The sequence below is a fragment of the Falco naumanni genome, chromosome 4, assembly GCF_017639655.2.
Source record: "Falco naumanni isolate bFalNau1 chromosome 4, bFalNau1.pat, whole genome shotgun sequence".
In the NCBI taxonomy this organism is placed as follows: Eukaryota; Metazoa; Chordata; class Aves; order Falconiformes; family Falconidae; genus Falco; species Falco naumanni.
The window spans coordinates 102,181,482-102,206,584 of NC_054057.1; the positions used below are offsets into that span (position 1 = coordinate 102,181,482).

The 25,103-nt window shown below is 45.9% G+C and overlaps 1 long non-coding RNA gene across 2 annotated transcripts; it reads left to right on the plus strand.

Moving 5' to 3' along the window:
* The first annotated feature begins 11,512 nt into the window (after positions 1-11,512).
* On the plus strand, positions 11,513-24,685 carry LOC121087981. Of its 2 annotated transcripts, none has more exons than XR_005827802.1 (3): positions 11,513-11,639; positions 22,909-23,285; positions 24,444-24,685. It is a non-coding gene; the product is annotated as an uncharacterized LOC121087981 (long non-coding RNA). The 2 variants fall into 2 exon arrangements; XR_005827801.1 differs by lacking the exon at positions 11,513-11,639 and adding an exon at positions 15,070-15,204.
* Positions 24,686-25,103: the final 418 nt, after the last annotated feature.

Below are 25,103 nucleotides of genomic sequence, written 5' to 3' on the forward strand. Positions count from 1 at the left end.
GAAGACAATAACGTGGGCACAGAGGGCCCATCCTCCACACCCCCCTTCCCCTCGCGACTCCTCCACGCTCAGGAAGTGGCAAGGCTGTAGTGTGTGGCCAAAAACAAGGCAGAAAAACTCTAGTGCAAAAGGGAGTTAGAGCTGATTGGTAAGCCAGGCATGGGCACTGAACATCTCTCAAGAGATAAGTCTCTGACGCTTGATTCTTTTCAGTCCTTTTGGAGACCGTGATAAGGAGGCGGCAGTTGCTTTGTCAGGGTTGCTCACACTCTTTTGTGCAGCATGTTCAGTCACTGAACTTGCTCAGATAAGACAAACATCTAAACTCCATTTCCGGAGACACGTACCGGTCTTTGCACTCAGGCAATGGTTATACCAGGGGTGGGCTACCAGAGACAGGACTGATGTTGAACGCCTGTAAGAAGGATGCTTCATTGTAGCTGGTGGTTCTGGGTCTCCTTTGCTTCCCCAGAGCTCCAAAACTGGAGTCCAGATTTTCCAAATGGCCCAAAGATCTGGATTATTTGGCAAAGGTGGCCACAAGCATCCCAGCAGCAGAGGGGCAAGTGCTTCTGAAAATCTCACCAGAATTTTGGGTGCTTTGGGCTGAAAAAAGCTAGGCTCTCCCAAAGTCCAGTTGCATCCAGACCGGTGTGTATCCCATTCGCAGGGTGACTCCTCAGCCATCAGAAGAAAACTTGTAGTTAGTGACTGCTCCAGTCACTGCTGAAAGGCAGCCACAGGGGAACAGAAACGTGATTGATTAAAGTGAACAATGTCTGGACATGATTGTCTAGGACAGGCGGTGCAGGAAAATAATGTAGGCAACGTGAAATCTGCAAAGAATTTCCTAAGGTGTCAGGACGTGATAAATGCCCGAGGTAGAAATCAGTCCGGGCGCTACTTAGCACCCCTGCTGTAAGAAGTGCTGGAGCAGCTCTTGTAACTGCAGTTGGCTAGAGTTTCTTTCTGAAATCTCATGCAAAGAAAGAGCTCTGCTTTGGGGAGCAGTCCTGCTAGGAGGAAGAAAGAAGCACTCTCCATTCAGGTGCACTCATTTTTTTCAGCTTCTGTGCTTTCTGTAGAGGGCTCCCAAATAACTGCTTTTACCTGTGAACTCTGAGAAGTCTTTGCCTGAGTTGGCATGGGCAGATATGCATCAAATGGCCAGAGCTGTCCCTGCTTCAGCAGGAGAAGCAGGCTCGGAGCGGTCATGCTGTCTGGGTAGCAAGGGTTACGGGGCGCTGTGTCTGTGGGTGTTATATTTTCTATGTTGAGACTCAATGTGAAAAGGCTGAGATACAGTTTGTGTTAGACCTGTGGGTTTCAGGGGCATTGTAATATATCTGAATGCATTTTACTTGTGTTTCTGGCATCTCCCAGTCTGGCAAGAAGCAATCAAGTACCTTCTGGTCACCTAGGGAAGTAAATCCATCTAACAAACCTTCACAACCCAGAGAAGACTCAGTTTCTTGGCAAGGGGATGATTCCTCAAGTTGAACAGTGACAACCTGAAAAATGCCTGTCTTGTTCTCCTGCCCTGGGATGTTTCAGCATGTCCTTGCTGCCTGCTACCCACCATGAGCAACATTCTGAGGTCCCTTATCCCCATAAAAGCTTCATTTTCTAATTCATGGTGTTAGCCTACAGCCCTGTGCTCAGCATGGTAGGCTGATTCCAGGTAGCCTTGGAGGAGATGAGAAAATATGTCAATATTGGAAGGGAGGGACTGCAGGAAGAAAGTGGCTTTGACTTTTTTGGGTGCAACTTCTAGTGGCTTTGTTTTTCAGAACGAAGATAACGGAGTTAAACTTGGTTACACAGTGGTGTCCATCCCCGCCTCCTAACTCAGGACTAGCCCCTTGCAACCTCCTGAGGCCTTGGCTTGGTAGAACTGAGCGTACAGCCTAAGGATCAAAGAGAGCCATGTACCGCTTCTGAGGAGATCCCTCTGAAACTGTCACCTCACACAGGGTCAGTTTATGCATGAGGATAGCAGTAGCAGACTGGTGTTGGCGTGTCCTAAACTGTGTGCCTAATTTTGCTGATGTTCTACACTGAAAATGGATGTACTTTAGATGCCTCCTAGGAGTCCTGGAGGGAGAGGGACTGCTGAAACATTAGGAATTAACTTCATTATTCTGTCTGAACCTCCTCTGAGATCTCTATGTGAAGGCATTTAACAGAAAAATCTTCTTTTCCCTCCTCAAGCAGATTTCAGCTAAAAGCCACCAAGAGAGCTGGGGACCTTCAGCACTCAAAGGATTTGGTCCCTGTTGAAAGCACTGTCACCACTATGTCCCTGGGGATGTTCTTCCTTGTGACCCTGCACAGTGCTCGGCTTAATCCTCTTGTAAGCAGCAGTTGCATCACTTGGGCATCTCAACCCCTTTTATAAACCGAGATACCAGTTATAAGATGCCATTAAATTTTTAAAACGCTGCAATGGAAAGGCCTTATTATTAGGCTATCTAGGATGCAGCTCTGTCAGTGCAGGGTTCTTCAATTAACTGGGATCCAAGTCATTACTATGGCAGGTTTTTTTTTTTGTTAATTGCTACTACCAAGGCAATGATTTAAGGCGTTTAGGAATTTCAGTGATGTTTCTGTTCACTGTCAGTTGCCCAGGGTCAAATATTGGGCCTAAGGCACGTTGGTGGTGTCCTCCTGCTGTGAACAGTGACAGAAAATCCTGTCCTGAGAGCTGCTGTTTCTGGGAGGAATGGATGTACACAGACCTCCTCTCTTTTTTTTCATGCTGCACTGGTTTCTCTTTTACAGGTCACTCAGAAGTGCTGTGTAACGGTGTGGATATCCCAGCTTCTCCCAGGCTGTTTTCACCAGGGGCTGGGAGCAGTTTTGGCAAGCAGTGACCTAGTCATGGTGCCAGGGACCAAGTGAATTCATGACCTCGTGCTTCACAGTTTTTCCCCTGTGCTCTGCTGATGTGCTGTAGAAACTGGAATTACATGTTCTGCCTGCAGGCAAAGCAGAGCCCCAGTGCCCTGTGGCAGCATTTCCCAGATGGAAACGCTTCTCCTGCTTTATCTGCATACACCCGTCTGTGTCTGAGGTAGGATGTACCTGCTGCGCACCTATTCCCCCCAGGTGCCAGTCCATCCTGGTACCCTCTGCTCCCCCCAGGCTTTTATGTCCTTCTTGCTCATCCCCTCCCCAGACCAGCTGCCTGCCCTGATGGAAAGGCAGCCTGTGCCCTTCTTGTGGAAGGCAGCTGCCTGCGTCAGGGAACTCCAGGAGCTGCCCAAGTCCCCAGCAGTGAAACTTTGTTGTTTCAAAGTCACGTTGACCTGAGTGCTGCAGCAAACGTGTGTAGCGTCTGCTGCCGTTGTTTCGCATGAGGGAGCTGCAGTCAAATATTAAAAAGGCAGCAAGAGCATTAAATTATCCGGCAATGGAACATTGTCATTCCTCCATAAAACTATTTTGACCTGCAGTTTTCTATGGAGTCCATTGCTCTTAAATGTGCAGTGAGAAAGGAAATTAAAAATTAATCTTTATTTCCATCTCAGAAGAAAACCTTAATTCTCTGCATTGAAATTATACTCGTAATCCAGGGTAATAAATTATAGTTTTTAATTGCGGCTAGTCACAGCCAATCAAGTGGGAACGTCTCTCTTTCTCTCACTTGCTTTAACTTTACTATACAGAAGAACTCATGGACTGCTGGAAAAAATTCACATACATTGACTGAGGCTCTTAAAGCTGTGTAGAGTAAGCCCAGGATGTAATTACAGCAGTCAGGCTCTGCTCTTGCCTGGCACCCTTGAGCCAATGACCTGAAAGAACCTTCTGGGCATGAACTGCACCGTAGGCACGGGCACAGGAAAATGGGTAAATTCTGCCATTTCCACATGGAGAAGGTGTGGCGTAGCATCTTGTTCGAAGTTATGTAGTGAGTCAGTGTTGAACGAGGAACAAAATCTTGATCCTGGTTCACCTTTTTGACTATCAGACAACACCCTGCTGAGCAGGGAATAGGAACAAGGCTGCCCTGCTCTGGCCCACTGACCAACTCGGCTGGCCTTCGAGCATCTGGGCTCTGATGTCATACCTCTTCTGACAAAAAGGACAGCTGGTTAAAGCAGATACTTGTTTATGCTTGGTGTCTGATGCAAGTAACCTCTGTGTTCTTTCGCATTACAGCATATTGCAGACAAATGAAATGTTTCTTGGGATTTGACATTGCTGTATTGCGTATGACAAAAGCTACCTTGGAAATGGGCTTACTAAGGCATGGCATGCTTTAGCACCACCAAGGAGGTGTCTGTTCCCAAATAACCGGTGCTCTGCATGTGCCAGCTCTTCCCGTTGCTATCCCACAATTTTTATCCGAGTACTTGCACGCTTGCCATACCACTAGACCATCCTGGCTGGCTGTCATCTCACCACTTGCATAGTGGCACTTAGCCAGGGGTTGTTGTCTCCAAGACCAGCCCAAAAGGTATTCAAATACCTGTGCAGTGCAGGTACCTGACCTGCTTATGTAGCACCTTTCTGCAAGCAACATAGCCTTGGCTTTTTTTTTTTTACCCATCATATCCCAGACAATGTGATAGACCTGTGCGAACCAGGAGGGCTTAAAAAGTGTCTTAGCACTTCCAAGCTCAGCTAGGAAACAGGAGAGCCAACAGGAATGCGGTCCTCAGTTGGAGGGAGAAATAGTGGTGGCTGGAGGCCACGATTTTGGGAACAGCTCCTAGCTTTTTTCCTATTTTTTTCTGAATTGTACCAGTATGTGGAAGAGTTGGGCAAGAGAAAAAGGATGGGGAAGTGGCTAAAATATCAGACACAGCTATGGGAAAGAGATGAGGTCCACCTGACATAAGCCTTAAGTGGTTTTTATCGATATAATCACAGTGGAGGTGTTTGTTACTAATCAGGATTAGCCTGGCATGTCTGTAGTCATTGATTTGAAAAAGACTGTAAAATCTCTGCGGTCAGGGTCTTCAGTCTGTGAACATTCCTCCTCATAGGCTCAGTACCGTTAGTTGCAGCGAGAACAGTGCGGTGAAATCCTTCCCCTAGGATGCATAAAGAAGTACATATGAAAGAATCTACCAAAGTTTTTTTGCCCAAGACCTCTGGTGTTCTTGATGAGTAGCCCCTAGATTCCAGAGGGGAGGTTTTAAGAGGTCGTACTCTGCGTTTGTTAACACTGGCTGTTTCTAGAGAGCCTCAGGTGGACAAAAGGAAGCACTGGCATCAGCAAAACATCCCTTTGCCATTATGACGGTTTCATGCCCTCAGAAATTCTCCTGCCCACCCCACGTCAGTGTCAGTGAGCTGCTGTGCTCATCAGCCAGGGCTGCTGGCTGTGGAGGATCTCTGAACTGGCAGGTCAGGGGGCCCCGAGTGTGCCCTGCAAAGGGCCCCTGTGCAAGCCCTTTACCATCTGTCCTGACTCAGATGATCAGCAGCTCCACATTAGCAGGACACGCGCGTGCTATGGCAGTTGGGTGAAAAGGCTCATTTACCCATGTGAAATTTCACAAGGGAACAGGAGTGGTCTGGGTGGGAATGGCAGTCCTGCGTGCCGTGGGGAGCGCTCCTTCACGGGCTCTGCTGTCTCTGCCCTAGGGCAAGCTTGGAAGTGAATTAGATGGTTACAAGGAGATAAATTTTGACATCTTGGAGTTCTTCTGCCATCTCTGGATGCCTCTGCTCTTTCAAGCATTTCGTTACACAGAGCGCTCGCAGAAATGTGTGCATCAGCGAGGTCTGCTTCTGTCTGAAGTCCTGGCGATGTCAATGAGCAGCTTGCACTGACCCGTTCTGGCCATGTCTTTGCTGCTACCAGCATGCAAGTTTTAGCTAAATTAAAGGTAACAGATGTATGCTCGCATATGGTAAGCAAACCTCTGATTTGTTTCATCTGAGCTGCTTTTAAGTGTGAATTCTGTCCCTTTCCTAGGCAGGATTCACCACACCGTAATAAATTGAATGGCTTGGAGGCTTTTCCTGGTGGTATAGTTGAATTTTGCAGTTAACAACCTTTCTTCCTTTCTGATTCTACCAACTGGATTTACCTCTAAGTAATTCTCCTTTCCTGGAGCATTTAAACATGAGTCAAAGCTGCATAGCGTTTCCACTCTTTCGCTGTTTTCCCTCCTAAATCAGTTCCTTACGGTTCTTGGTCATTTTTTATTCTGTCATTATTTCCCACTTTCTCTCTTCGTTTCCTACAAATAATGCAGCAGTAAAACAATAGTTGGGCCTCTTCTCCTAGTTGTTGGAACTGCAGGACAGCATACTCAGATTGCTGCTGAGGTAAGTGACAAATACAGTTTCTTATGGCTCGTGGAAGTGATCCTTACATTTCAAATTAGACAACTGTGTGATGCAGAAGGCAGAGACTGCCAGTTACATACTCACCCAAAACCTTTGCTTCCCAACAGGGGCAATCTGGGATAACACCCGGTGGACTATAACTTCTATGTGCATAGAGAAAAGGCCACTTCTGGAAATTAAATGGTTTATCTAAAGTTATCGTACTGCTGACTGCTCTTTAAAAGAGGTACTTCAGGGCTGGGGAAATAACTGCCATTCTATTTGTCAAATCCAAAGGAAGAATGATCCTGAAATTTATTATCCTGTATGCATAATTTTTGTATTTAGCAACATATTGAAACGAGGATTTATAAACTAAACAAACATGTTTCCGGAAGATGATGGCAGCTGTATGCCTTTAGCAGTAGTGGCAGCATAGTGAATATATCTCATTAGAAAATCTTTTCTTTTATAGGACAATAAAATTAGTGAATGAAAGCAAAAAGAGAGGTATAATGGATCTGGATTTTAACAAGCGTATGAATCAGTATCTCATGAGATCTTGCCTGAAAAAAATGTAATTGTATTTGGCTGAGCAAGGACATGCAGAGAATGAGGGAAAGAGAACAGGGGAAAAGAATAGGAGGGATAATCTTGTGACCATGGTTGGAGATTGGACTAAGATGGGGTGGCCTGGTTTTCAGGGCCCCAGCCAGTGGGTTTAATTCCTTGCTCTGCCAAGGACTTCACAAGGGCACATGACTTCTTTTCTGTGGATCTTGGTTTGCCATTGTTACATGAAGACTGGTACTATCGCCCTTCTTGCTTGTGAGAATGATGGCATTTAAAATCAAGAGATTCCACAAACCATGGGAGTGGAGACCATTTAACGATGTTGTATTTTTCCACCCTGCCATATAGGCAATTGTAAGAAATTATCCGTTTCTCATCATTTCATGCTTCATGCACAAAGGGGGCAGACTCTGATTCCTATTAGAACAGTAGCATTGCATACACGTTTTCCATCGGTGCAGTTACTGAGGCAAGCTGCAGAAACAAGAAAAATAAGGCAAAAGGTCTTTGTGGCTGTGGGACAACCCCTTCCCCACAAGTAACTGTTATACATCTGTTACAGGCAACTGATTTTTATTTTTTTTTCCCTTTGATTTGACTAGGATTGTGTGGGAAGAGGACAAAGATTTATCTGGTGTCTGGAAATTTCCTGTAGTGACAGCAGGAGAGAAAAAAATGTGTTTTGCTTTTCCTCCATCCTGGAAATATGTAAAAAGAGCTCTTCAATGGGGCTATGCAGTGATCGCTCAGGCTCGCGGCCATGTCATTTACTGTTTGCATGGCTTCCCGCTGATTGGGAAGGAGGGGATTGCCTCCTGTGTCCCCCTGCAGCCTGGGGACACTGCTGTTCCTGAGCCCAGGAGCATTTGCTTTTGCCCACTCCCCCAAACACGTGCCAGCCAGAGAGATTGTCTCTAACGTAGGCTGAGCAGCTCTTCCTCACGCGCTCTTCTGTATCAAACACTTCCCACCTTGAAAACTTCCTTGGTTAACTGCTCATTTCAAAATCATTATTAATGTATTTGCACAGGGATTTTGGAATTTAATTAGCCTCTTTTGAACTGCTCTTAGTGTGTTTGTCTAGAGAAACAGAAAATCCCTCCATGACTTGTTTGCTTTCTTCATTCGTTGGTTTTCACTGGAAGGGAAAGATACCGATGGGTTTTGCAGGGTTGCATCCTCCTGATGCGACTGGTGCTGCATCTGAGGATAAGCCGTGGGGCTCTGCGAAGGAAGATGCTGCTTCTGCGGTGCATCAAGGCCTCTCCTGCCCAGGGGCGGCTGCGTGAGCGTTGGCACAGGCTGAACTGCTGAGCACAGCGGGACATGGTCAACTGGTGCTAAGGATCTGTGCAATGCCCAAGCACGTGGCTCACTCTTACTCCTGCCCCAGACACGTTTGCACTGTGGCAGCTGTGCTGGCTGAACTGCACTCCCGTTTCCCTCTTCATTAGTTTCCCTTGGGAAATTCAAATCCCTGACTGTGACTTGAATGTATCCCGCTTCCAGCATCTAGAGGCCAACTGGCACAACGGTATTTTCATCTCGCTTCTTGAAAGTGCGTGTTCAGGGCAGCGGTTCCGCCACGCCTCACCCAGAGCGTGTTGCAGGCTGTGCGGGTACATGCATGCAGATCTGCAGGCACTCAGTTTTCATTTAAAGGCTGTTTTAAGTTGGGTTTGGGCTTTTTTTTCTTTTGTTGACCCTGCTTTGAAAAAACAAGGCTGGACAGAGCAGGACAGGGTTTCTGGTGTTCCCTGCTGCTGTAGGAGCACACACACATGTGCTCTCTTTCTCACAAACCACAGTGGTTATGACCACTGCCTCTGGTACTGTTGTATTGGTCCCAAATTGAGGAAGGATGACTAACTTAATCACTTGATAGTTTTGATTTCTAAAATTAAACAGCCTGCCATATGTGCAACACTGTTACTATATTTATGCCAGCAGTTAGCAGACAGCATCAGCCGAGTTAGAGGGGCTTCGCAGCTGCAGCTTGTGCCTGTGCTGCTGTTGTGTGTACACAGATGTTTCTTCGCCTTTTTCCTAAATGCAGCTCTGTAGACATTTCTCTTGTAAAAACAAAGGCACTTGTGCGCATAGAGCTTTCTGGACAAACTCTCAGCCATTGCTTTGTAAACATGTCCTGATGCTCCTTTGGTGTGTCTCGGCTCCAAAGAACGGGTGGAAGGGTTGAGGGACTGGATCAAATCCAGGAGACGGTGCAGCAAGCCAGAATTGAAGGCTCAAGCCCTAGTGCTAAAGCAGCTGCTCTCTGAAATATCAGGGAGAGCGAGTGAGCTGCAGAACGGGGCATCCCTGGGGAAAGGGTGGGTGCTCCCCACAAGGAGTCACCTCGAGAGCAGAGGGGTGCATGGCCCCGGGGATACGGGCAGCACGCTGTGCTGGGCTGCCTGAGCCCTTCAGGGGATAAAGGACGAGATGCCTTTCTTCCACTGTTCGCATTGTAGGAGCTCAGTTAGCACCATGCACATTTATTTGGATTCTAGGAAAGAGGAAATAAGAATAAGCAGTGGATGAAAGCCAAGGTGAAATGTACTGAAGTGGAAGGAGTGGAGCCTCATTCTTTGGAGGAGGACAGACTGAGGGATGAGATGTTAGTGATTACTTTGGTTCAGCAACATTCCTCTGTGATCTTAGACATGTTACTTAACTTTGTTTTCTAGCAGGAAATCTGGCTTGCCTTGCAGAAGGATTTAAGAGAGGGAATGAATATTTAGCACTAACTAAGAATGTTTGGGTGAAACTGAAATATTTGGACATATTAGATCTGATTTTACCAACTGACTTGGTGACTTATATGTGCTTTTGTTTGGTGTTGAGCAAGTGTTGCTGCAAAGCATTAGCAGCAGTGTGTTTTGGTAGGGTTGCATGTGCTTAAGTAAGTGGCAGGAGAGGGTTTGTTTTTCATTTGCTTAGGCTTTTTATTTAAAACAATTGGAATCCTTGGGGATTTCTTTCTTGTGGAACAGAGCTAGATGGGTCTGGCAAGTGCCCGTAATGGAAGCAGAGAGTATCTCTGTCCCTTAGGACAATGTCAAATAGAGAAACCCATTATCAATTAGGTCAGAAAAAAACCCAAATTATAGACAAGTTTCTGTGTCTGCTGCACACTGTCCTCTAAGGATGTGTGAATGATTCTGGGGTACAGGGACACCTCAGAGCACCCAGGGGTAACCCATGCACTTCATAACCCCATGCACTAACCTGTCACTTGTCCCTGCAACTTTTGGAGATCACCTTCCATACCTGAACATTTTTCCAGCGCCTATAAGCTGTCTATAGCTAGTTTTTGTTTGACTCTTAGGTTGCATGATACTTGCATGCGTGGACCAGTTTTTATTCTGGAATTTCCCCACAACGGGGCAAAATGAAACACTGAGAAGTTGCTTGTTCAAAATCTTCCCTCCACCGTTTTTTGGGGGGATGGTAGTGGTTTTTTCAATTCACTTCCTTCTGCTCCTTGTTTATTGGGAGCTAAGGAGGAGGCCTGTTGCTCTTACTGTTGTTTATTAAGCTTGCTTCCTTTAGGAAGATTTTTCAAGCCCACTGTGGCCAAGGCAGGGAAATGCCTTCCTATGCTCCACCTCTGCTCAGAGGGCAGGAGTCTGGCATACAAAAACACAAACCCTGGGAATACTCCTTTCTTAAAGAGAGACAGAACAGATTCACAGCACTTGAAGTTTTCTTCTGAAACCAGGGATTGGCATTTCCATGCATTCACAGAACTGCTTTTGTACCTTAAAACAGTATCTGCCTTTGCAGGCAAAAGGAGCCTTTATGATTACTGTTCTGCCTGTGGATAGTTCTGGGTAAATTACTGACAGTTCTCAGGTGTCTGGACAGCATGGAGCATTGGGAAAGGAGGAGGGATGCTTCTGTGCCAAAAGGCAGCATGAGCAGCAGGCAGGTGAGCTGGCTTCTCTCTCTGACTTGTCACCTTGGGTAGCTCAGCCTCCCTGCTCAGTTTTGTATTCAAACAGTACTGTTTACCAATTTTATTAGTAATGATACATAATAAATTATTGATATTTATTTGGAAAATACTTGAATTATTTGCAGAGAGCTGTTCTGGGATGCAAGGGTGACTACAGGGTTGTTTTTGGTTGGTGGTTTTTTTGTTTTGTTTTTTTCCATTTGGTTAACTAACTTTGAGCAAATACTTGGACTCATATTTTAAATGGTAAAATTGCAGCATCAAGGAACGTGCTATTTATACCAGCAGGGCATCTGGCCCTCTCCTTTTTGCTGCACTCTCTTTGCCTCCCATCTGAATGGTGATATGGGATGTGTATTGATCCTAGCTTTTAGGACTTGTTCTGTTTATGAACCCAGGTGGCAATATAAAGGTATGAACACCATTTGAAAAGGGAAGATCTATTTTAGAATGACAAAGAGAATAAATTAATGCAGCCTCCCCTCTCTAATGGTCTGATGGGCTGCCGCTACTGGAAGGAATGCCCCGGTGCTGTCTACCTGAGTGATGCTTTAAAGTCTCCAGCACCAGGGGATTTTCTTGAGCACAGTATTGATTTTTCTTACTACATTAAGCTCTTAGTTTCGCAAACGGTTTTCTTTGAAATCATTAATATTGCAGCATGCAGTGTGAGGGGTGAGATAGCTCTGCTGCTGTTGTGTGGGTACCGTCTGTGATCACTTCCTTCTTCCCTTCCTCTGTTGAAGCCCCATCCAGCTGATGCACCTGGAGGAGAGCGGGGAGAAAAGGAAGTTGCAAGCCAGGATGGCCTCTGACATAGGTGAGGAAGACCAATTTTTCACGAAATTTGGAGGCAATGGTTTAACCTTTCCTTAATGATGTGAGTCTGGGGTGGGAGAGTCAGAGCACAGCCTAGGGCTGTGGTTGGGGTCCTCTGGGTGGGTATGTGGTTGCATAGAATGGGTGAGGGGAGGCTGTAACAGCTCAGTGGGGGCTGAGAGCTGTCACCAGCATGTTTATTCCTGCTTGAACAAGGAATCTTAGATAAACTCAGTTATCAGGTAAACTCAGACATCCCACCCCAAGACTGTAGATAATTAAGAGTAAGTGGTAACAGAGCAGGAGCGGAGGGCTGGTACTAGCATTTGGCTGAGGTTTAGACCAGGTGCCAGGTTTGTTACTGTTAGAGAGATTAATACAGCTGAATTGGTAAATCCAGATGGTTATGGTGATTTCAAACCTATCCAGCTCTCTGTTGCAGACACAGCTATGCTGTTTGAAGCAGCTTATTCCCCCCATCCCCTGTCTCTTTCCTCTGTGTCATTCTTCCTTCTCCGTGCCCTGCTTCCTAGCCCGGCTTCCTGCTTCCAGGGCTGTCCCTCTCCCCAGGGGGGTGGGAGGGATACTGCAGCATAAGTGGATACTGCAGAACTGTCATCCTCTGCCAAAGACTGCAGAGACAGCCACCGGGATGCCCAGGCAGGATGGGGATTATCCGCAGTGGGTACGGTCTCCTCTTGCAGGTGTGCTGCGGAGGGAGGGTGTTAGTACCAGCTCTTTTGCTCTGGAGGAAAGAAGGGGGGTGGGGTGGGGGGGGTGGACTGCCTCTTCGCTGCTTCTGTTGGCTGTTTCTCGACCCCTGTGCAGCATCACTGCTGTCTCTAAACAACTTTATCTCAGGAGCTCAAAGGGTTTTAGAAACTCCTGTGTGCCAGTCTTCCTGCTACTTCCCAGGGGAAGGATATGGGTGTTCTCCATTCTCCATGGACAAACTGAGGTCTCTCATGTGCCAGGGCAACCATCTAGCAGTGCACATCTGACCTTCACACGGTTACACTTAACCCTAGGTGTTATTTAGTGTAATGGGCCATAACCCCCCCTCCAACAGGACTGCTCCCTTTGCCAAACCACCTAAAAGCCAGTTTACACAGGACTTCAAGTTTCTAGGTGTTTCCCACTGGCCGGGGCAGGACCCAGCCCCATGCTGTTCCTGCTCATCCATGGCTGCAGGAAATCCAGAGGCTGCTGAAGACATTCCCTCTCGGGCTGCGTGCGGCACCGCTCTCCCCTTTGCTGCACGGCAGTTAATAATGTTGATAAAGTCCCCTATGCTTTACTACAAGGGATGAAGCAATGATATAGGACAAAAATAATCTTTCCTGTCCAGAAATAAGTTGCTGCTTTCCCAGGCTGTGATTAGTCATTCTTGGATCAGTCTGGCTGCCTGGTCCTCAGGTTCTGCATGCATGAGCCTAACCAACCTGGGTCCTCCAGGTCTGATAGTATTGTCTCATTTCAGGACAGGGCAAGGAGCTTTTTGCCTTTAGCAATCCTGACTTCACTGCTGTGGTGAGTTCCTGGGAGATGTGGAGGTCTGTCTCTCTCTTGTTACAGAGAGAGGAGATACGATCTGGTCACAGAAACATGAGTGCCAAAGGTCTAGTGGCTTCTGTCATCTGGTCCTCACAGTTCTTTTTATGTCAGTCCTTCATGGGAAGGAGGGCTGGAAAGGACCTGCAGAAATTGTTCCCTTCCACTGCCCCAAGATGGAGTCAACTCAAAGATTTGTTTTGGTGCAGCACAGCACAGTATGGGCTCTGCTGCTGTGTCCGGGTCTGCTCCCGACCCCGCTGGACCACCGTCTGCAATGGGAAGCTCAGGTAGGAAGCTGCAGTGCCGCCTGCTCTCTGCACTGCACAGTTGTTTTGAAGAATGCTACCAAGCCACTGCCTAGTTTATTTGCAGTGGCAGTTAAAGGCAACCCATCCCTTTGCTCTGGAGACATCATGTTTAGTCTTCTGTGTTGTCATCCTTCACCTAAAACAGTAATTCATGTGCACAAATTGTGTACGTACAGCTGGAGCGTTAGTAACAACTCTGTGCTTTGATTTAGTTTTTAATATTTTATTCTCTATCGTGTCTCCATCCAGACAATAATAAGGGGCAGTCGCTCTCATCACTAGAAAGTTTCCGCGGGTTTGCTGACAGCACACGTGCTTGAGGAAGTGCCAAGCCTCCTACCTTAGCAAACAGCAGAGAAATTTTTTCTTTTCTACGATCTTCCCCCTCCCCCAGTTCACTAGTGTGTCAAAACCTTGAGTTTTGTGTAAAGTTGTTAAATAAGCTTCTAGGCAAAATAAAAGATCAAAAGGGGTCTAATTAGCTGCAGTCTGCTTAGGAATTGTGGATGTTCACCTAGTTTTCTAAATTGACACTTTTAACATTAGAACTCAAAGCAAAAACCGATGTAATTATTCCCTTTTTTTGAAGCTTAGGTTTAATGTCTTTATTGAAAATTGGGTACTTCTGTGGCATCTCAAGATGCTTTATTCTATCAAATCTGGAGCAAGTCATTTTTCATTTTGGATTGTAATGTGGTATAAATGATAAGGGCCTGATTCAGAAAGCTTCCCCCCCTGCCACTGGCAGCCTGATGAGAAAGCTTCATAGTCACATCACAATAACCCTGAAGATAATCTACGGTTTGAGTCTTTGTGAAGCTGCTGGCTTTTAATACAGGGGAAAGACTGAGGTTTTGAGCTCTTAGTTAGGATGCCTGAAGCTAGCTTGTCATCACAGGATTTTTAGTTCTTTTTATATCTTTTACCAGACATAGGGTGTTGAGGCAAAAGTGTGTTTCTCCTAGAACCTTTCTGTGCTGCAGTCATGTCTCTGGGAGTACTTTGGGTCTAATTGACATCTCAGAGAAGGCAGCATGTAATTGAATGGAGAATGTCTGGTGGTCAAAGCAAAGGAGGAATGAGAGATAGATGAGGTTTGCTGCAAACTTTTCACTTTTTTTCTCATATGACCTAATGGTGTGTCTCACTTTCCACTCTAATCATTTGAACATTGCATGTATGATTCACTTCCACGTGTTAAAACTCACCAAATTTGACTTCAATAACCTAGAGTAGCACAGACAGATGAGGGGAGGGTCATCACGATGTCATGTGTTGGAGCTGGACAGGTTGCGAATCTTATTTATACTGTGGCAGGACACACAGGCTCCATTTAGAACCAGAGGCTGATGGTGCTGGCATTTTACTAATGCATACAAGTCCTGGTGCCTGCCCTGAAGACCTTACCACCCATAAAGACAAATAGCAAATATAGGATTTTCGTGAGGGTGATTGCTGAAAAGGGTCAGTCCCTTAGTGAACTTTAAACTTTTTTTGAATGTTTATCTAAAAGTTCGTGCAAACGGAGGTGGGTTTCTTTGATCTGAGATTCTCATGAGAACTGTCTTTTGTGATTTCAACTGCTACCTGGCTTGTGTCAGAAACGCTGAGAGTGGCGTCTCCCCGGGGATTTGGCATAGCCCAGGTTTTAGCTGGGCTGGAAGGGAAGCAGGGCAAGATTTATGCATCGGAACAGGGCTTGCGGTAAAGAAATTTTTATTGGCATCTCTTATGTTGTCCTAATTTGAAAGCTTCGATTCCTGATGATCATGCTGGGCATAGGTTCAAGGTTTCATTTGCACTTGGCTCAGCTGAGATGCTAGAGGAAACTTCTGTGATGGGAGGCAGATCCTTTTCCTTCAAAAACATAATTTCTCAGTAGATGGTAGGATCGGATTAGGGCTTCCTTTAAGAATCCAGTAGGGATTTGCTTGTATTTTTCTAACTCTGCTTCTCTGATGCGGTGTAATGATTAAAGGAGAGCTTTTCAGGTGTGAGAGTGATCTGGCTACTTGCTTCTGCGGGTTTTTCAGTAATTAGAGCTCACTGAATGAAAAGCTTGGTGCATCCATACACTACCGATTCCTAAGAGAATGCATGTTCGTTCTTTATTACTCCTAAATTATGTTATTGACTGACTATTAACAGACATTACTTTCCAACCCTGAGACAGCTGCTTTCTGGAAGAGGTTCAGTTATTCTTTGTTTGTGCCTTTTCCCATTTGCTACTTAGCAAGATGCCCAGTGGCTTCAGTGGGGAGAGACAGAGCCCAAAAGCAGCTCTGAGAGCCGCTGCGGTTTGATGCAATTTAGTGGCTGACGTAACATAAGGCTACTTTTGTTAAGGAGCTAATGAAGGGGAGTGTCGATCCCTCTGTCCCACCCAGAGCAAAAGGATAAGGATGTTCTCTCTGGCTGTATGTTGGGTCGAGGACTCGACCTCCAGTGAACAGACAAACATTGTGGAGCTGCTCTGTGCTGTCAGACTTGGTGCTGGGAGGGTTTATGTCATACAGAGCATCACTCCTGGGAAGCTGAGCTTGGACAGCACGGAGCAGCTTGCATCTGGATCTCATACTGCCATAACCGTCATTAAATAACACTTTAAAGTTTTAGAGTTCAATGTTCTTGTTTAAGTATTGAATAAAGGTTTTCTTTTAAGGGAATCTAGCTTAATCATCTGGTTGCATGGCTGACTTGAGTAGGAGCACTGAAATTCTGCAAAATTCCAAAATGCACCAGAGAATGAAAATCCTTACGGTTTCATAAACTATAGAAGACAAAGTAATTGGACTGATAGGTTTGTGATCTGTTACTGAGGGACATGAATGTGTGCACGGTAGAGGTAGGAAACCAGCACTTCCACCAGAACACGCAGCTGCTGTCTTAGGTGAAGCGAATACACTCTTTGGTTTTTGTTTCACCTTTCCTAGGTTGCTTAACCAACCTGCCTACTCCACGGGCTTCATTTAGAATTATGTGATTTTCCCCTTTTTTCTCACTCCTCGGGAACATGCAAGTCTTGTAAATTCCAGTTTATTTTTTAATCCTTCAGAAAGGCACCTAAGTTGGCCGCTACACTGTGCAGCTGCCCCTCGAATCCCCTGCATTGCCTCCAGACAGTGTCTGTGCGTTAGTGCCAATCTGAAAATTCCCGGAGCGTATATCACCAGTGAGGTAATAGAAATTCGTATCTGAAAATGGGGTTATAACTACACATTAAAAAGTTGGATTAGACAAGTTATTATATGTATTATTACTAGGTTTTGACTACCTACAAACTAGGACACTAATCATGTAATTATGTTACTTGTGATTACCTAAAAATGCTTCCTCTTCAAATGGCCATTGCAAATTGGATCTTTCCTCTGCTGAAGTGACCTGTCTGTCAGCTGCTCACTGTGATTCATTAAATATGTTGCAACTGAGTTATAATCATCACTAGTTTTATAGAATGCATCCAAACCCAAGGATGACCTTTTTAATTTTCACTGAAACAGAAAGTCATAGGTATTGGTATGTCTCCCTCACCTGCAGAAGTCTTGGTCCTAAAGCTCACTTCGGATAGTTTTGGTTCTTGAGAGTTTCTTAGGAGCTTTCAAGGCTAAGAAAGCCTCCTGAGAGCAACATACCAGCATACAAAACCCAAGATATTTGTAAAATAATACTAATTTCTATAATTTCTTGGGGTTTATAAACTCGATTTCAGATCACTTTCTTTTGAACGTTTTGTTTTCAAAAGCATTCATCAGAGCACTGGGTTTTCATTTCCTTTCAACTGACGAATTTTGGAATCAGACAGGATACAACTCTGCTGCTGGACAAGGCTTAGAGGTAGAGAGAATGTCTTTTATTGGACAAACTAGTATGGCTGGAGATCTTAAGCAAACTTTGAGGCGTATGAGCCCTTCAAGTCTGAAACAGAAGCTTCCAATGTTAAGCACATGCTGAATAAACAGCTGCTTGGGGTTTAGTTACATACCTGTCAACTAGACCATCTCAGCAGAGGTGAAGATAGTACGAGTATCTCTAGGTCGTAACAGTGACTACAAAATATTGCTAGATTATTTGTAAGCACCATCTGGGACCCAGATAAAAGGTGGTAGAATTTTATGAGGAGGAGTCTGTGTCTTAGGTGTGGGAAAGATGTTTCTTTCGAAGGATCTAGCAGCAACATATGAAAGTTCCTATTTTATGCTTAGGAGTGTGTGTCCTCCAGAAATTACTTAAATGTGCTTCAAATTTTCTTCTCATTTAATCTTTGCAGGAAGCTCAGAAAATGGCTTTTACATTTACAGCCTTTTCTGCTCTGACACAGGCAGAGTAGTCTTCAACATGGAAGCTGAAACTCTGTTCCTGGGGTGGCATGTCCATGCAGAAGGTCACATATGACTGACAATGCTGAGCCAGTGAGATCTGCTGTTCTGGTTTTGTCAATGATTACCCTGGCCTGACAAAGGTTCTGCCATGACTATTGTGGTAACTTCTCAGAGCTGATTGGGAGCTATTAAAGAGTGATAAAAATCAGATATTTCTGACCATGGTGATCAAAGGAGGAATTCAGTGATCCTACAATAGGTGCTTGGAGTTCCCCGGGCATTGCCATCAGTATTGTTTAATGACCCAAGCGCTACGGCTGTGTTGGGTAAATAGCAGCTTTGGCAGGCATGTAGAAAAGAAGGTCTTAGGAGACAGGGGTTTCAGAGCCACAGCATAACTCACTTGCAAACTGCCCGCTTTCCTTGAATGCTGGCCGCTGTCATATTGTGACAGTCAGCCAGGAGGTTGACCCCACTTCCAGAATCCTGATTTATTCAGAAACCTGCGTATTTCCTCTCTCAGGTTTCAAACACATTGCTTGTGGTCTAAAGGCAACAGTTCTACCAGCTGAGCTGTTGAAGGTTTCTTTCTGGCTGAGGTTATGTACATATGTTAAAAGCTGGTGTCAGGTGGACTTTGCCTAGTAAGATTCTGAAATGTTCCTCCTTTAAGAACAAGGGTAATTTAATGCTCCTGCCCTACCTATAGGAATAGTCTGGTTTGGGAGCACAAATCCTCCACTCTGCCGTGCTGAAAGACTTTAGCAACTCGTGCTAAGAAGTTGAGAGACTTGGTGCATGGAAAGTGTTACGCTGAGAGCTCAGTGAGGGTAGCCACCAAGTCCCCCGGCAACCCAGAGTGTTTTTTCCCCGTGTTATCTTTCACACAAAACTTGTGGGCATCCTCACACTGCTCAGTGTGTGGAGCAGTGGCTGGGGGGATGCTGGATTGCTGCATCTCGGGCTTCTCATACCTGAATCCCCCAGACTGCCTGAACCCACCACACATTGGACCTCTGTGAATGTCCTTCTTGTTCCTGCTGACCAACAACCAGCCATTTCTCAGGCATGGAGTACGTGTGTGTGTGTGTGTGTGTGTAGAGTAGTAGTGAGTCATTTCTTTGGGGCTATTATTTAAGTCTTCAAACCATGGAAGGAAACCAGGAGCCTGTTTAGATGTCAGTAAAGGTCACTGGCTATTTTTATAGATTACATTAAAGAAAACCAAAACTGCACAAAAAGAATATTCAGATTTTGAAGTCAGATCTTTGCAAAACATTTTTGCTGCCAAACTATGGCAGATTGCTACGGAGCATGTGCAAACTGCTTTTTCAGGGGATCATAGTGTGGCCAAAAGTGTGTTACTCTCCCTGTTAAAAGTTATTCCCTGGCACCATCATGACCTTCCTGCCAAAATTTAATGAGTGCTCCAAAGTATAGCATTGAGATTGTTCAACCAAATGCTTGCAAAGAGATACCAGTTTTAGGCGGGAGGTGGTGGGTGGGCTCTGTGTTTGTTGTTTTTTTTTAACTTAGGTAAACAATTTTTCTGTAGTGGATGAATTGCATCGGCTGGAATTTTTAGCCCAAATTCCAGCTGGGGCAGACAACCAACATGGGAAACTTTAATTCAAAAGATTAAAGTCTGGCAAAATTCTAAGCAATCAGGGTCTTATAATAGTGAGTTTTATACAACGTGGTCAGCCTATCAAAGGGAAATAATTTTTCCTGTCTGTTTTGGTTTTGATGTCATTCCATCAAACATTTAATTGGGAGACACAGCATTAGCTTGAAACTCATTTTGAAGCAATGAACATTAGTCAGACATAAATGGGCTGGGGGCAAACTACACGAGTGCCAAGTGGTAGGAGAGATTTTAACAAGGGGCTTTGCAAACCACTTCCCTGAATTAATAAAATCAAAGTGAAGTGGAAAACAGACCTCAGCCTGGGCTCTGATGGAAGGAAGCGGGGCTTGTACGAGAGATAGGAGGCACCTAAATGTTAGTCTTGAGCAAGATATGCGACTGCTTAGAAAAAGCAGGTTAGGTTGGGAAAGCTCTTAGGCAGCAGGCCTGGCATTGCAGGGATCTGGGCAGAGAAGTGGTGGACTTTGACAACGCGGTGCGGCTGAGTGGTGGCTTGATCCAAAAGCCTGTCAGCCTGTTCTCTTGGGGACAGCCAGGGTAAATACTCTGGTGGTTTAGAGGCAATTTATGAGGTTAAATTGGAGGTTATGTGGTTAAATTGGCCCCCATGCAAATGTGGGTCAAAATGCTAATATGCCTGTATACAAAAACTGTGCAGGCAGCAAGCTGCTTGGAAAAGTCATACGTGCAGTGACCAGACCTCAGACACCGTAACGTAAGGAACAACCTTTGCTAATTATCAGCTGTTGCCACTGCAGAGTATTATAGTTGAGGGACTGCAGGCCAGAAAGGCAGGTGGGACTTACTCAAGGTCTTATCTCAACTCGGAGCACAGCTGAAGGTTCATTTCCAGGTCCATAGTCTCACCGCTGGAGCAGGCTGCCCAGAATTACTGGGAATACGTTTGTTTTTAATCTTTGCAACGTTCTCCTTGCTGTGGTGCCTGGAATTTATCTCCAAAATATTTTGCAGGGGAAATGTGATTATAGAGCTAGAGCTTTGGGCTATGCATGCTTCTTTTCAGGCTCCCAACGTCTTTGGAAGGGGTAAGTGTTACTAACTTGCCTCCTTTGTTTTTTGACAAGGAGAGTAATTTTTTGTAAAAAACCATTTTTATCCTTTACACTGAGTTCACAACAGCTTTAGCTTAACTCAGCCCACATTGCAGGAACTTCGGGAGGTGTTTTACATTTGTTAAAATAGATTTGGGTCTTTTATTGCTTTTATGACTCTATCACTACCTGGGGTCAGAGCCTTGCCGTGACTGGCATGTGCAGTGGGCAGAGAAGTCCTGCCCACAGTGGCATAAATGAGAGAAAGTTGCTCAAGCCTGGGATGAGGTCTGCTGAGCAAACAGCGTGCCCAGCCCTTCTGCAGGGGGGCTGAGTCTTCAGTTCCTGTCCAGCTCCTCACACAAAACCCTGTGCTTCCTCTCCTGTATCTCCAGAGCCTCGTCAGACCCTTCCTCTTCCCAGCGTATTGAATTGCAGCTGTCTCAAACCAAATGGCAGCGAATTGCCGCTCCTGAGCCTGCCCTTGTTTTTTCCCAAGCAGAAGGAAAAGGATGAAAGTTCCCAGTTTTGTGTGGTCACTGGCCAACTGTCCCAGCAAGCTCATATCTGCCCTGTTGAGAGACGTCTGTGCCCGTCTCAGCAGGGGGAGAGCATGAATGCGGCCGAGGAGCGCCGGTGTCAGGCAGGCATCACGCCTGCCTTTACCAGGCTGATGGGAACAGACAGGGACAAAGGTAAAGCTTGTGGCATGAAAAGGCTGCTTGTTGCAGCGTTTCATGGCCAGTGAGCATGACCACCCTTCAGGGCTAATTACCAAAGGAGAGAGAAGTATGTTCTTGTCAGCAGACCTACAGGGTTACTATTTAATGAAGCAGATATGCAGGTAGCTTGTTCAGTGGCATGAGAAGTGACTGACTTGTGTCCACAAGGATGTAGGTGTGCGTGGCGGGGTGCTTCAGGTGCCTTTCGACCCCCGGGCTTCTCTCTTAAGTGTAGTTGGGCACAGCTCTCCTTTTAGCAGTGGTGATCCGCAGCCTGCTTTCCTCTTCTCCGCTTTTTCCTCTCTAGCTTCTTAGCTCTCCTTTTCCCTTCTCTCTCTACCATTTTCCCCCTTTCCTTACCCCAGCAACTCTTGTTTATTCCATCCTGTCCTTTCATAGCGTTCCACCTTATTTTTCCTCCCCTTTTTCAATTACTGATGCTAAATGGCATTGAGCAGCGGTGTCATCACTATTTCATCAGGCCTGCCCCAGTTCCCTGCTAGTGGTTTGTAGAGCGTGTGTGAGCTGGGAACAGCCAGTATCCTCCGTGTGCTTGCATCAGGGTCCCCTGCCGATCACAGTTGCTCCGCACATCTGACAAGTGTTACTTGTCCTTTTCTTGGGACTGCCCACGGAGGTGTGCAGGGGGTTGGTGAGCTGTGCCAAACCCTGGTGGTGTGCTGGCAGGGTTACAGCGAGTGTGAAGATGCCTCCATGCTATAGGAATCCCTTTGTATTGCTGTGTAGTCATATGCCCAAAAGTTGGTTGTGTGTTAATCCAGTGCCTGTGGTGGTCTCTGTGGGAGAGATGGGACAAAACACAAGGGAATTAATCAAGTGGTAATTCTTTTTTTCCCAAACCAGTGGGTATGGGCAGACCCGATGGCTCTTTCTGACTCCTAAACTTGTATTCTGATTTCATACAATTTATTCCATCCAGTATCACCTTTCAGACGTGTCCTGAATTCTAGGCTGGAGTATTGCTAAGAAGGAGTAGCATCCTATGGTATGACTCCTCTCAACATTTGTTACGGGAACTACTCATTTACTTCACTGCAACCTATGCTTTGACCTGACAGCAGAGCTATGTTTTACAGGGGATCTTTCTAACACAAAAGTTGATTAGTATATGTATATTAGACAGTTATGGATCTCCTCTAACAATGTCCCTTGTGTGTTTACCAGAAATGATAACTTGATTGTAAAAATGTCACCTGTGCTGATGGTCCTCCCATGGTATTGGGAAGAACATGCCAACTGAAAATTTAGCGTGACAGCAGAGATTTTGAAGCACAACAGCCTAGGTGTGTATGGGGAGCACAGACTGAAGAAGGGAGGATGTTTCAGGTCAGAAACGAGACGTGTTGGCAGAAACTTTGGGAGAAGACACATTATGTCTGTGTGACTCAGGCCTGCTATTCCCTACCTGTGGGGTTGACCCTTGGATTCTTTTTGTAGGAGGGGTGCTCCAAGTGAGAGTCAAAGCTGTGTTCCCACACAGATGCTCTGGGTCCCAGCCTCTTGCTCTGTGTCTCTACAGAAAAGACAGGGTGTTGAAAAGCAGCCCTTGCTGGCTCCAGGACCTGTCACCTGTCCACTTGTAGTGACACTAGGAAATGCACTTGTTTATAGTTGTGCTGCTTCACACACTCTATTTCTACCAACAGGATCCAGGCCAGCTCTGTGACTCTGCAGGCCTGTGCTGTCCCCTGGGAAGGGTCCTGCTGCTACACTGGCCACTGGTGACCTCGCAGGGGACATGGAACCGCTGGATGTCACAGCACCACAGGGAGCAGAGAAGGGTGCAACAGTATCACGAGCCAAGGTGGAAGGAGCAGAAAAAGTAGCAGCAACAGAGGAGGTGGCAAGCCCAGAGGGAGCGGATCTGGGTAGAAAGGTGGTCACTCCTGAAGGAGCAGCAGCAATAGTGGTGGAAGCATCAGAAAACCTAGAGGCGGAAAGCGTTACTGAAGCATTCGCCCGAGCAGCAGAGAGGATTGCAATATCAGAAGTAGCAAAGGTGTTGCAGTCAGCAATAACTGAGGTAGATGCCCCAGCAGCCTGGGGTTCCCGCTGGGGTGAAGGGCTGTGGGTGCATGCTCCCCTTGGCTGGGCTCACAGGTACCCGCTGTCACGGGAGGCTGCAGCTCTGGCACCGAAGCTAAACCTGGCCTTTCAGCCTTGCCCTCTGACCGCCTCAGGTGCATGGGACCATATTTCTGCTTAGCATCGAGCTATGGGGAGAGATCCTTATCGTGGAAAAATTGAAAGCCATCAAAAAAAAGAACCAAAAAGCCCCAAAAACCCCTCCCTGAAATTCCTGCTGAGAGTTTGTGCTCTTTTCCCATCTGGTTTCCCTCTGTCTTTCAGATGAGCTTTTTTTCATGATAGCGGGCACTTTATCACGCCTGGTATAGTTAAGGTTACAAAGCACTCTCCGTTACAGCCCCGCTAGCCACATGCTCATCCTGTTCCAAAACATTCATATTTGGGGATCAAAAAAGGTCCATGCGTGGTGTTTACTCAGAGAAGAATTTTTATTTGACATTTGAGCAATTATGCCTTGTGTTGTTCGTGAGTTTGCTGAGGGTGATAAACGCACTTTTCCCATTTGAAAAACCTGTCTTTTAACGTTGATGATGTGGTGACAGATTTTCGGCAGGGCTGGGAGTTGGGTTTACCAGGGCTCCATGCCCACCCCGAGCACCAGATTTTCAGATGTGTTCAGCACCCAGCAGCTCCCTGTTGGGTGTGAGGCTCTTGGACATGTTTGTTCCCATGTGTGGAGCCCATTTGAAAAGCTGCCTGCCTGCAGCACCACTAAGCATCCACTTTCTGCTCACAGGAAAATCTGGATGTCATCTCCCCAGGCTCGGATTTCATTTTGGTTTGCAGGGTCAGCTTGCTGCTATCACCATTTCCTGGGTCCCAGAGCTGTCCTGAATACACGGAATTTCTGTAGGATATGTTCCTTTAACTTATTTCACAGTTTGAGCAAGTAGTTTCCCTCAGGAAGGGCTCTTCAATGCATGTTTGAGTTTTGGTGTGTTCTTATGTCTAGTGGAGATCAGCTGGATTTAGGCACATGCCAAAACAATTCTCCAAATCAGCCTGTGAATAGGGACCTTTACTTTTAAATATCAGCAGCTTACTTCCTAGTGACTTTTCCAGTGCTCATTTATTTATTCTCTTGACTTTTCAGCTCAAAGAGAAGAGAAGCACGTGGCTAAAGCCAAGGAATGCCACTCCACAGGAGGAGGAGTAGGACTGGATGAAAGAGGGAGAGGTGAAATGAAATGAAGGAGAGGTGATGTTCTGGGTCATACCTAACAGGGGGCTGGTACCCTGACACTGTGACCATTCCTGGAATGCAATAGGGCTGCCAATTACATCTCTCTTGTCACTGCCTATACTACTGAAAATAAAGATGTGCCATATTCCACACACAGTAGTGTTCAGGGTCTTCCTTTGTCTCCTGGTTTTGTGAAATAGTGGCTCTGCACCTTTTCCTCAAAGATGAGGAAGAGCCAAATGTGCTGTTCATGTTGGAAAACATGCTGCTGGCATGAAATGATATAAAAAAGAAATAGTGTAAATATGGGGTCAAGTTTTTGTGCCTGTAGGCTAAGAGATGGTCTATGGGAGCACAGGTAACGTGAATTAATTTCACATCCTAACAAAGCAGGTGCATTTACGAATCTATCCAGCTTACTCCGTCTCTGAAGCATTTCTCGCCTAGATGGGAATAGTAGGTATCATCTGGGTTTTTGGGGTGGGTTGGTTGGGTTTTTTTCTTCTCCTAATTCTGCTTATTCATCTGGAGCAGGGAATAGGAAAGGTCTCTCCATCCAGACTGGTAATG